Source organism: Mustela nivalis, assembly GCF_964662115.1.
Source record: "Mustela nivalis genome assembly, chromosome: 11".
In the NCBI taxonomy this organism is placed as follows: Eukaryota; Metazoa; Chordata; class Mammalia; order Carnivora; family Mustelidae; genus Mustela; species Mustela nivalis.
In genome coordinates, this window is record NC_139030.1 from 22,831,670 (window position 1) to 22,844,114 (window position 12,445).

Genomic DNA, 12,445 nt, shown 5'->3' on the forward strand with positions numbered 1-12,445 from the left:
TCTCTAAGATCAGAAACAACACAAAGATGTCCACTCTCACCAACAGAATCCTAGAAGTCCTAGCCCCAGCAATCACACAAGATGTAGTAAAAAGAATCCAAATAGGTTAGGAAGTAAAACCTTTAGTATTTACAGGTGATTGCAAAAGTTTTCTGTTGAATTTTCTAAGAAGTCAATAGAAAAACTTCTAAAACTGATAAATGAATTCAGGAATGCCGTAGGATTAAAAAAAAATCAATACACAAAAAGTTGTTCCATCTTTATACACTAATAATCAAGTAGCAGAAAAGAGAAATAAAAACAATTACATCTATGATTGTACCAAAAAATTTTACCAAATTGTATCATTTACAATTCATACCAAAAAAAATCCATTTAAATTGTACCAAAAATTGTACCTAGGAATAAACTCAACCAAGGAGGGAAAAGATACACTCTGAAAACTATAAAATACTGATAAAAGAAATTAAAGATAGCATAAAGATATTCCATGTCCATGAACTGGAAGAATATTGTTAAAATGTTTATGCTATCCAAAGCAATTTACAAACTGAATGTAATCCCTATCAAAACACCAACATCAATGTTCATGAAACTAGAAAAAAAAATCCTAAAATTTGTATGGAATCAAAAAAGATCCTGATTAATTCAAGCAATCTTGAAAAAGAAGGCCAAAACTGGAGGGATCACAATTCCAGTTTTCAAAGCTGTATTTCAAAGCTGTAGTAGTTAAGATATTATGGTACTAGCACAAAAAATATACACACAGGTCAGTGGAACAGAATAGAGAACTCAGAAATAAACTCACAAATATATGGTCGATTAATCTTTGACAAAGGAGGAAAGAATATTCACTGGGAAAGACCGTCTCATCCACAAATAGTGCTGGGAAAACTGGACAGCCACATGCAAAATAATGAAATTAGATCACATTCTCATTCTATACACAAAAATAAACTCAAAATGGAATATGGACCTAAATGTGAGACATTAAACCATAAAATCCTAGGAGAGAGCATACACAGTAATTCCTCTGACTTTGGCCATAACAATATTTTTCTAGATAGGTCTACCAATAAAGGGAAAAAAATCAAAATTAAACTATTGGGATTACATCGAAATATAAAACTTCTGGACAACAAAGGAAATAGTCAACAAAACGAAAAGATAACCTATTGAATGGGAGAAGATATTGGAAATAATTTATCTGATAAGGGGTTAATATAGAAAAAATATAAAAAGTTTACACAACTCAACACCAAAAACAAACAAACAAAACCCAAATAATTCAATTAAAAAATCAGCAGAGAACATGAACACACACATATAGATGGCTAACAGACAAATGAAAAGTTGCTCAATATCATGAATCATCAGGGAAATTCAAATCAAAACCACAAGGAGATATCAACTCACACCTGTCAGAAGGTTAAAATTAAAAACACAAGAAAATAACAATTGTTGTCAGGAATGCAGAAAAAAAGGAATACTCATGCACTGTTGGTGGGAATGCAACCTGGAAAGCAGTACAGATGTTCTTCAAAAAATTAAAAATAAAATTACCATATGTTCCAGTAATTTTAGTACTGAGTATTTACCCTAAGAATACAAAAACAGTAATTTGAAAATATGTAAGATATTTGAATCCCTATGTTTATAGGAGCATTATTTACAATAGCCAAACTATGGAAGCAACTCAATAGTCATGGATAGATGAATGGATAAGATGGGACACACATACACACAATGAAATATAACTCAGCTATAAAAAAGAATGAACTCTTGCTGTTTGCAACAACATGGATGGACCAAGAGGATATAGTGTTAAGTGAAATAAGTCAGGGAAAGACAAATAGCATATGATTTCAGTCATCTGTGGAATTTAAGAAACAAAAGAAAAAAAGAGACAGACTCTTAAATATAGAGAACTGGTGGTTACCAAAGGTGTGGTAGTTTGGGATGGGTGAAATAGGTGAAGGGGATTAAGAATAGGTTTATTGGGATGAGCAATGAGTAATGCATAAAATATCTGAATCACTACATTTTACAACTGAAACTAGTATAATATTGTATGATAATTATATTGGAATAAACCAAAATAAATAGGCCACTTGGACAAAGACACTATTTAAATGACAACCAGTGCTACGGCAAGGTTAAAAAACAAGTTTTATTTTTGACACTAGACAAATTCTTTCGAGACTGGAAAAGCTGTTTCATTTAATGCATAGAGACTGAAGAGTCAAGCAAAATGAAGAAAGAGAGGAATATGTTCATACACTATGGAGTATTATGCCTCCATCAGAAAAGATGAATACCCAACTTTTCTATCAACATGGATGGGACTGGAAGAGATTATGCTGAGTGAAATAAGCCAAGCAGAGAGAGCCAATTATCATATGGTTTCACTTATTTGTGCAGCATAACAAATAACATGGAGGACATGGGGAGATGGAGAGGAGAAGGAAGTTGAGGGAGATTGGAAGGGGAGATGAACCATGAGAGACTATGGACTCTGAAAAACAATCTGAAGGTTTTGAAGGGGTAGGGGGTGGAAGGTTGGGGGAGCCAGGTGGTGGGTATTATGGAGGGCACATATTGCATGGAGCACTGGGTGTGGTACATAAACAATGAATTCTGTTACACTGAAAAGAATTTTTTTTAAAAAAAAGTATAAAAAAAGAGAGGAATATGTTCATATATATATGTATATAAAACCTCAGAAAAAAATAATGAAATAAGTATAATAATTTACCTGATATAGAGTTCAAAGTTATGGTTAAAAGATTTGCTGAACTTCGGTGAAAAACAGATAGGCACAATGAGAACTTCAACAAAAAGACAAAATAACATCATATAGTGTACAAAATAGAATTTACAGAATTGAAGAATAAAATAATGGAACTGAAAAATATAGTAAAGTGGTATGACAGAAGACTAGATGAAGAAGAAGTTAATGACCTCAAATTTAAAGCAGTAGAAGTATCCCAATTAGAATGGGGAGAAAAAAATTAATGACAGCTTAAAGGACTAAGACATCCATTGGACTAGCACTCACATTATAGGGGACTGAGAAGACACAGAGAAAGGGCAAAAAAAAAATTATTTAAAGAAATAAAGACTGAAAACTTCACTAACTTCACTAATTAAAATGTCAAAAGATTAAGAGAATCTTAAAAAAAAAAAAAAAAAGATAAACAGCTTGTTACATCCAAGGGAAGCTCTGTAAAATCATTAGTAGATTTTCCAGCAGAAATTTTGCAGACCAGAAGAAAGTGGAAAGGTTTATTCAAAGTGCTCAAAGAAAAAAAAATTAAGAATACATTATACAGCAAGATTATCATTCATAATTCAAGGAAATATAAAGAACTTTATAGGTAAGTAAAAAGTGAAGGTATTCATCAAGATTAAACTACACTTACAACGAATTTTAAACAACCTCTAAGTCGAAAAGAACATGTGCTAATGAGTAACAGGAAAACATATGAATGGGTAAAAGTAAATATATAGTAAAACTAAGGAATTAACCATTTAAAAAGCTGGTAGGGGAGGGTTAAAATACAAGTAAAAAATAACTTTATAGTAATAATTTGAGGGATGCAGAAGATAAAGATACAAAATGTGACCTCAAAAACCTAAAATGTAGACAAGAGTAAACATATACAGCTTTAAAATGTGTTCAAACTTATATAGTTATCAACCCAAACTCAAAGCAAAAACCAATATGCAAAAGCAAGAGAAAGGTCTCTAAGTACACCATTAAAGAAAGTCATCATACCACAAAGGAAGAGACACGAAGGAAACAAAGAGGAACTACAAATCAGCAAGCTAACAATGAACAAAATGGCTAGAAGTACATACTTATCAATAATTACTTTAAATTTAAGTGGATTAAATTCTCCAATTTTAAAGATAGAGTGGCTGGGGTGCCTGGGTGGCTCATTCGGTTAAAGCCTCTGCCTTCAGCTCAGGTCATGATCCCAGGGTCCTGGGATCAAGCCCTGCATCAGGTTCTCTGCTCAGCAGGGAGCCTCCCCCCTCCACCACCCCGACCTACCTCTCTGCTTACTTGTGATCTCTCTGTCAAATAAATAAATAAAATCTTAAAAAAAAAAAAAGATACAGTGGCTGAATGGATGGAAAAACAGGACTAATTGTATAGGGCCTATAAGAGATACACTTCAGACGTAAGGACAAACTAAAAATAAAGGGATGATATTCCATTAAAATGGAAACAAATAGCTTATGTATCTACAGTGATCTCAGACAAAATAAATTTTAAACAGACTGTAATCAGAGACAAAGAATGTCATTTCTAATAACAAAGGGGCCATCCAACAGGAATATAATATTGGAATATAACATTGGTAAATACTTATGCACTTATGATATAGCACCAAAATAAATAAATATCAGTAGATCTAAAGAGAGTAACAATGCTATAATAGGTGATTTTAATACTCTACTCGTATCAATAAATAGATCATCCAGACAGAAGATCATTAAGAAAACATTAGTCTTAAATAACACATCTGAATTGAACATATACAGATCATTCCATCCATAAGTAATAAAATACATATTCTTGTCAGTTGCACATGAAACCCTCTACAGGAGAGATCATAGGTCACAAAAAAAGTCTTGATAAACTTGAGAAACTTAATAAAACTGAAATCATATCAAGCATTTTTCCAACCACAATGATATGAAACCAGATATCAAATTATAAGAAGAAAACTGGAAAACTCATAATTATGTGGAGATCAAACATCATGCTATTGAACAACCAATGGGTCAAAGAAGACATCAAAAGAGATAAAAAAAACATTGTGAGACAAATGATAATGGAAAACAATGTAGCACAACTTATGGAATAAGCAAAGGCAGTTTTAAGAGGGACGTTCATAAAGATAAATGCCTACCTCAAGAAATAAGAAACACATTAAATAGCCTGATTTTATACCTTGCAGAAGTAGAAAAGAATAAACAAAGCCAAAAGCAGTAGAAAAAAGAAAATAATAAAGATAGAGCAAAAATAAAATAAGAAAATATAGTAGAAAATATTAATAAAATAAGAGTTGGTCATTGGAAAGGATAAATAGCAAGGAGATTAAATCAGTAATCAAAAACCTCCTAATGACCATCATATGCCACAGCTCAGTAGTAAATTCTGCCAAACATTCAAGAAAATTAATACTAATCCTTCTCAAATTCTTCAGAAATAGAAATGAAGGGAATACTTCCAAACTCATTCAATGAGGCCAGCATTACCCATTTGGTTTTAGTAACCAAATAAGAATGCCACAAGAAAAGAAAATTATAGGCCAATACACCTAATGAACATAGGTGTGAAAATATTTGATAAAATATTAGCAACCCTAATTCAACAATCTATAAAAAGGTCCATTATAATCTAGTAGGATTTTTTACACAAATGTAAGGATGGTTTAAAATTCACAGATTAATATAACACATTAAGTGAAGGATAAAAATACCGTGGTCCTCTCAATACATACAAAGCATGTGATGAAATTCAACATCATGATAAAAACTCTCAACAAAGTGGGTATAGAGGGAATATAACTCAACATAATAAAGGTTAAATATGACAAGCCCATTGCTCCTATCATACTCAACAGGAGTCTACTCCATGATCAGGAACAAGACATACTCTATATAATCAGGAACGAGATAGGATGCCCAGGCTTATTTTTATTTAACATCGTATTGGAGTCCTACTGAGAGATATTAGACAATTAAAAAAAAAGAAAAGGCATCCGAAATAGAAATGAAGGAGTAAAACTGTCACTATTTACTGATGGCATAGAAAGAAAACTCTGAAGACTGTAAGAATTAATAAACAAATTATTTGAGCTTTCAGGATACTAAAATGAATACACAAAATTCAGTTGCATTTTTATGTTAAAAACTATAAGGTAGAGAAACTAAGGAAATGATCCCATGAACAATTTTATCAAGGATAACATATCTAGGAAAAAATTCAATCAAGGAGTAAAAATCTATACACTGAAAGCTTTAGACATAGACTAAAAAATAAATAAAAAAATAAATAAATAAAATTAAAGATGCAAATAAATGGAATAATCTGTGCTCATGGAGTGGAAGAATATTGCTAAAATGTCCATATTACCCAAGGCAATCCAGGATTTAAGGCAATCCCTATAAAAATTCTAATAGCAATTATTACAAAGCAGAATAAACAGTTCTAAAATTTTTATGGAACCAAAAAAGACCCCAAATAGCCAAGAAATCTTAAGAAAGACAAAGGTGGAAGCATCACACTATGATTTTGAACTACATTACAAAGCTATACTAGTAAAAAAATATGGCATCATCATAAAACAGACACATAGATCAATGAAACAAAATAAAAGCCCAGAAATAAACCAACACATATATGGTGTTATTAATTTATGATAAAGGAGCCAAGAATATAAGATGGGAAAAGCACTATCTTGGCAATAAATGATTTTTATAAACTGAAAAGCCCTATGCAAAAGGATGAAACTGAAACCACTACATTATACAATATACAAAAATTAAATTTAAATTAATTAAGGCACTTGAATTTAAGCGCTTAGACCATTACATTCCTAGAAGAAAGCACAGTCAGCTCCTTGACACTAGTCTTATGATAGACTTTATAGATTTGACTCCAAAACAATAGCAAAAATAAAGAAGTGAGACTATATCACAGTAAAAACCTGCATAGCAAAGGAAACCATCAGCTAAATGAAAAGGCAACCTACTGAACAGGAGAAGTATTTTTCACTCATGTCCCTACCACCCAAACCTTGCTTCTGGCAACTACCAATCTCATCTCTGTATTTATGAGATTTTTCAAATTAATATTTAACATATAACTGAGATATAAGGTGTTTTTCTTTCTCTGACTTATTTCACTTAGCATAATGTCCTTTAGGCCCATCCACATTGCTGCAATTGGTAAGATTCTATTATTTTTATGGTTGATTAACACTCTATTGTACACATATATCCATTTTTCTGTTCATTCGGTGCTTAGGTGGTTTCCATAGCTGGCTAGTGTAAATAATGCTACATTAAACATGGGAAGATGCATATATCACTTGAATTTAGGGTTTTCATTTCCTTTGAATAAATACCCAGAAGTGGAATTCCTGGATTGGATGGTAATTTTATTTTCAATTTTTTGAGAAATTTCCATGCTGTTTCCCATAGCAGCTGCTCAAATTTACATTCTCACTAATAGCACACAAGGATTTCCTTGTCTCCACAACCTCTCCAACAATTGTTTTTTGTCTTTTTGATAATAGCTATTCAAAAGGTCTGAGGTGATGTCTCACTGTGATACTGGTTTGAATTTCCCTGATGATTAGCCAACCTTTGTTGGCTATCTTTATGTCTTCAAAAAACGTCTTTTCAGATCTTATGTTCGTTTTCCAGTGGGATTGCTTTATGCTTTTGGTCTCTCTTTTGCTATTGAGTTATGCGAATACTTTATATATCTTAGATATTAGCCCCATAAGATATATGATTTGGGGTTCAAAAAGAACCAACTTCCAGTTATAAAATAAGTCATGGGGAGTTCTGGGAAGATGGTAAACCGGGAGAATTCTGAACTCACTTTGTTCCATGGACACACTGAGACGACTGCCATATCAGAGCAAGTACCTTGAAAATGACCTGAAGACTGGCAGAACAGACTTCCCACAGTTAATTCTAAAGAGGCGGCCATATCAAAAAGGGTATGAGTGCCACACACATTATTGGAAATCAGACCCTGAAGGAGACGAACCACAAATAGAAGGGACACTATAAGCATGAGAAGTGAGAGAATTAGACCCCATACCAGGCACTCCAGGCACGGGTACCCTGCACTGAGAGGACAGTCCCCATAACATTTAGCTTTGAAAACCAGTGGGTCTTAGCTTCAGAAGTTTTTACAATCAGTTGGGGTTAACTCCTGGTACTTAAAAAATCAGCAGGCTTAGCTCTGGGAGAGCCTGAAGAAAATAGGAAACTGAATTCCTATCCCTAAAGAGACAGGCTAATAAATAACCCTGCTGAGATATAGCATCAAAGCAGCTGTTTGAAAAATGCTCGGGGTTGAAGCAGATTGATTTACTAATTTCAAAACATGCTCTGGAGGGGTAAAGATTGTTAGGAGACTTCTCTAAGAACAGAAGTGCTAGTGGGGACCACTTTTCTGCCCCCACCCCCTATACCCCAAATAGTAGGACACTTGAGGGAACCAGTGCAAACACTCTCCACCTATCTTGTTTGCACTGTTGCCCCACCCCTGAGGATCTGTCCCATCCAACTTGCCCCCTCGACAGACATCACTCCAAAGTGGCTCCTGCCCAACACATCCTGGAAGCAGCCCCAGGAGAGACTGGCACCACTCCAAAATGTGTCCTGCTGTGGGGAGAGGGGGAAAATAACCACACACACACCAGTGCACCTGCAGTCCCAGCAGCTGAACTTCATAGCTAACAGGGCAGAAAGAATCCCCTGCCAATCAGTCCTAGAGTGCAAGCAGGCATGTGTTCTGGCTGTAAGCTCCACCTGCCAATGAGAGCCTCTCAAGGGACAAGGCAAGGAGAAGGCACTGCTAGTTGGTGCTCCTGCAGCCCTGGCAGATGGGCTGAGGGTAGGCCTCTGGTCTCACTGCTGACACTATCCAACTATAAGCCTGTCCTGTCCCTTACTGGCCCTATAAGAGCACAGGGGCAAAACCTTATCTAGTGTGCCCACAATAGGCAAAGTGTGAAATCACAACTGACTGAACTGAAGGCAGATGCAGCTCAAACTTAACAGAAAAGCAGATGCACCTCACATAGGAGAAACCCCTGAATCACTTGGCTCTGGTGAACTAGAGCTATAGCACTCCAGCTATTACATAGCTGTATTCTTAATATACAGAAACAACTAGAAAAATTGGGGAAATAGAGGAATATGTCCCAAATGAAAGAACGGAACAAAATCACAACAGATAAAAGGAGATAAGCAACATTCCTAAAAAATAATTCAAAGTAATGATCATACTTACTGAAGAGTAGAGGATTTCAGTGATACTTTCAACAAAGAGACAAAAAACATAAACACCAGAAATGAATAATTCAGTAACTGAAATTAAAAGACAGTACACTACAGAAAATAAATAGCAGCTTAGAGGAGGCTGAAGTGTTACCCTGGAAGACAGAGTAAACAAAGGATGTATAAGACCTTTCTGTAGGATATTTATGTATTTAAAGGCAAAAGAGTAAATTTAAACAAGTGGGAGTATGTCTTAGATGTTTTCCATTTTTCTCTCCAGAATCAATCTTAATTCTTCTACCAATCCTGGAAGACTGAATTTACAGATTACATCAATGGGATTCCTTGAATTCTGGATTCACTCAGCATAATCTGGATTCAGGTAGAGATCAGCCAATGAGAGATATTGGCAGGAGATCAAAGAGCAAACAGATTACTCATTCAGCCAACAACTCCCCTGCTGACTTGCCCTGCTTCATTCTTCTAATGAAGGCCATAGCTTCTGTTGAGTGACTCTCTCATACAACTAGAGATTTCCCCTCTGGGTTACAGTACCTAATTTCTCCATCTCACTTCTTTTACTCCTTTAGACATAAAAGGGATATTTGTTTATGACTACTGGCTTCCCTTAATCCTGTTCAATTATTTAAAAATATTTTTATTAGACTCAAATCAATCTACTGCTGAAGCCACTGCTTTCTTATTTCAGCTGAGTTGTAATTTGTACCAATGTACTACTAGGAAATGGGACTCCAGTATTGCCTTGCTCATATGTTTAAGGAGAACATGAATTACTTTCTTGCTCTAGTAAAAGGGTATATGCAAAAGATTCACAATTACTCAGCTTAACATTGGTGGTTAAATGTTATGTAACACAGAGTGAAACCCTATGGCCCTTCATTGCTGTGATGACAAGAGCAATCATAATCATGGAAAGCGCATACAAAGAAAATGAAAAATTAAAGGTCTTAAATACCAACTCATTATATAGGTGGGTGAAAATTAGAATGTCGGTATATTAGCCGGTTTCTCAGGATAGTTATGACTGAGATGTAAGTCCAAGTCTTGATTATAAACACTGCAGATATCTTATACTAAATAAGGGCATTTATTTGAAAGAAATATGATTCTGAGATATGAGACAGGGCATTTGAATAGACAAATAAACTTGTGAACTTTAAATTACCCTGGAATTCCTTTACCAGCAAAGGTAGCTCCTCTTCTCCTTAAGGGGACTTGCTCTATGCATAAAAACTTCTGAAAGTTCTATCACAGAAGGTGTCAACTCTCTTAAGTATCTATTACCATCGCTACTTATTTCCTGTAGACTTGCAGGAGAATTAGACACCAATATGAAGTATAGACTGGTGAAAAAAAATGAAAATATTCACCAAATTTGTTTAGGTAGGAATCTGAGGAACATGCATGTGGGTAGAGTCTAGTGATAGTTAGACCCAAAATAGAAAATAAGAGACTTGCTTAACCCAAGTTTGTTGCCATTGATACAGTCACCTAGAATTTATTGTTTAATGTGTTACACTGAACATCTAAGGATCCTATTAATAGACATCTAGGTTGGCTAATTTAAACCCAGACTCAATGGTAGATTAAACATGCTCCAGAAGAAGACAAAAGCTCAAGGAAATCAAGATTTTGAATGGAACTACATTGAACCTGCTCAGTCACTCATTAACTTTGCTTTCATGAAAGTCTCAAAGCATACTACCTATATGAAGACATTAAGAAATGCACTGGTAAATTGGGAATGTAATTTCACCAAGATGGTAACATAAATCATTCCTGACGTCACTGCCTCTCACAAGAACAACTATTTATGGATGCCCTATGAAAATCCTGGAAACATATGGGTGAGGCTGAAGCAACCTCTTGCACCACAGAGAAAGAATGCATTACAAGGTTAAGTGGAAAAGCTACACACTAATCACATCACCTCCCACCAAATGAAGAGGGCTTCCCTGAGCCTACAGTTCCTCTAGTGGTAAAAAGGAGCCCAGGGTAGACATCTAGCTTCCCCACCATTGTAGATGGCTTGTTGGGAGTTCCACTCTGGTCTCTCCTCATGGATCATGGAGGAAACTGCAGGCCTTGACCACTAGGAATTGAATTGTGATGGAAAAGGGAGAAGGCTTATAGTAACCAACACTTGGAACTTAGCATACTGAGTTCCTCCTTGCAACACCCAAGTAGTATTCCCAAGCAGCAGGTTTGTTCAACTGCAGAGTCAAGATGGTGGTCAAACCTGACCAGGATAATTGATGGGGTATAAGTCAGCCTGATTGGAACTTTAAACAAAGAGCTCTGCTGGCCCTGGACCTTGGTTTGTCCCTTCACTGGGGCAGGAAAACAAAGTTGTATCCCCATCAATTGATCAGTATAGCTCTCAGCCCCACCTGTCCAGAAAGCTTTGTTGGGACACCTGGTTGGCTACTTAGCCCAGAACACTGAAGCAAAGAGATGAAAGGCAGTAATGATCATCCACACAGCAAAGCCAGTGGTTCTATTTGCCTGGGGAACTTGGGGCACCATTTGGCTTAAGTCAAGATCTCAAACAGAGTATTGCCAAACTTACAGCTTGTTCTGCCATTTTGCCAAGGGAAAAGAAGTGAACTCATAGCCCTGCCCACTGCTGAGGATAACTTTCCACCCTACCTGACCAGGAAGCCAGGCCTGAGCTCCTAAGGAATTGCTTAGGCCAGCAGCACTCAAGCAGTGAGCCCAGACAAACTGGACCTCGACAAAGAGTTTGGTGCATAGCTCTGTCTGATTCGCTCCCCAAATAAAGTCTTGCAAGACTTGGAGCCTGTTCTGTGTTCCACTCGTCGTAGGCAGGGAAATTAATCTGTATGCCTGCCCACAGCTGAATATAGCCTCTACCCCTGCCATCCAGGATACCTATTCAGAGGTCTGGAAAATCTTGGCAGCTTACTCTGAAGCTCAGATTCACATGAGAGGGGAGGCTGACCAGTAGCTCTCCCTGTGCAGACCCAAGTCAGTGGCCACATCTATTGAGGGAGCTTAGCATAAAGTCTTGTCTGCCTTAATTCCTAAAGAACCTTGCTGGCCCTGGCACTTCTTCAGTCTCAGCTGGGCAGAGAAAAATATAGCCCTGTACAAAGGTCAATACAGCCTCCAGGGCGATCTGACCAGGAAATCTAACCAGGAGGTCCCAAGAATCTATGTAGCCCATTCTGAAATGTTGATTATACTGGCACTTGAGCAGAGAACCTGGTTGGCAACTCTACTTGTCTGTAGTGCTAGGATAATGGCCCATTAGGCCAAGGAAACGAGTGCATAGTTCTGCCTAATTTGATCCCTAAACAAGAACTTTGCCAGCCCTGGGGCATGTGTGGGGGCCCTGCCTACACAGGAAAACTAATTCATATTC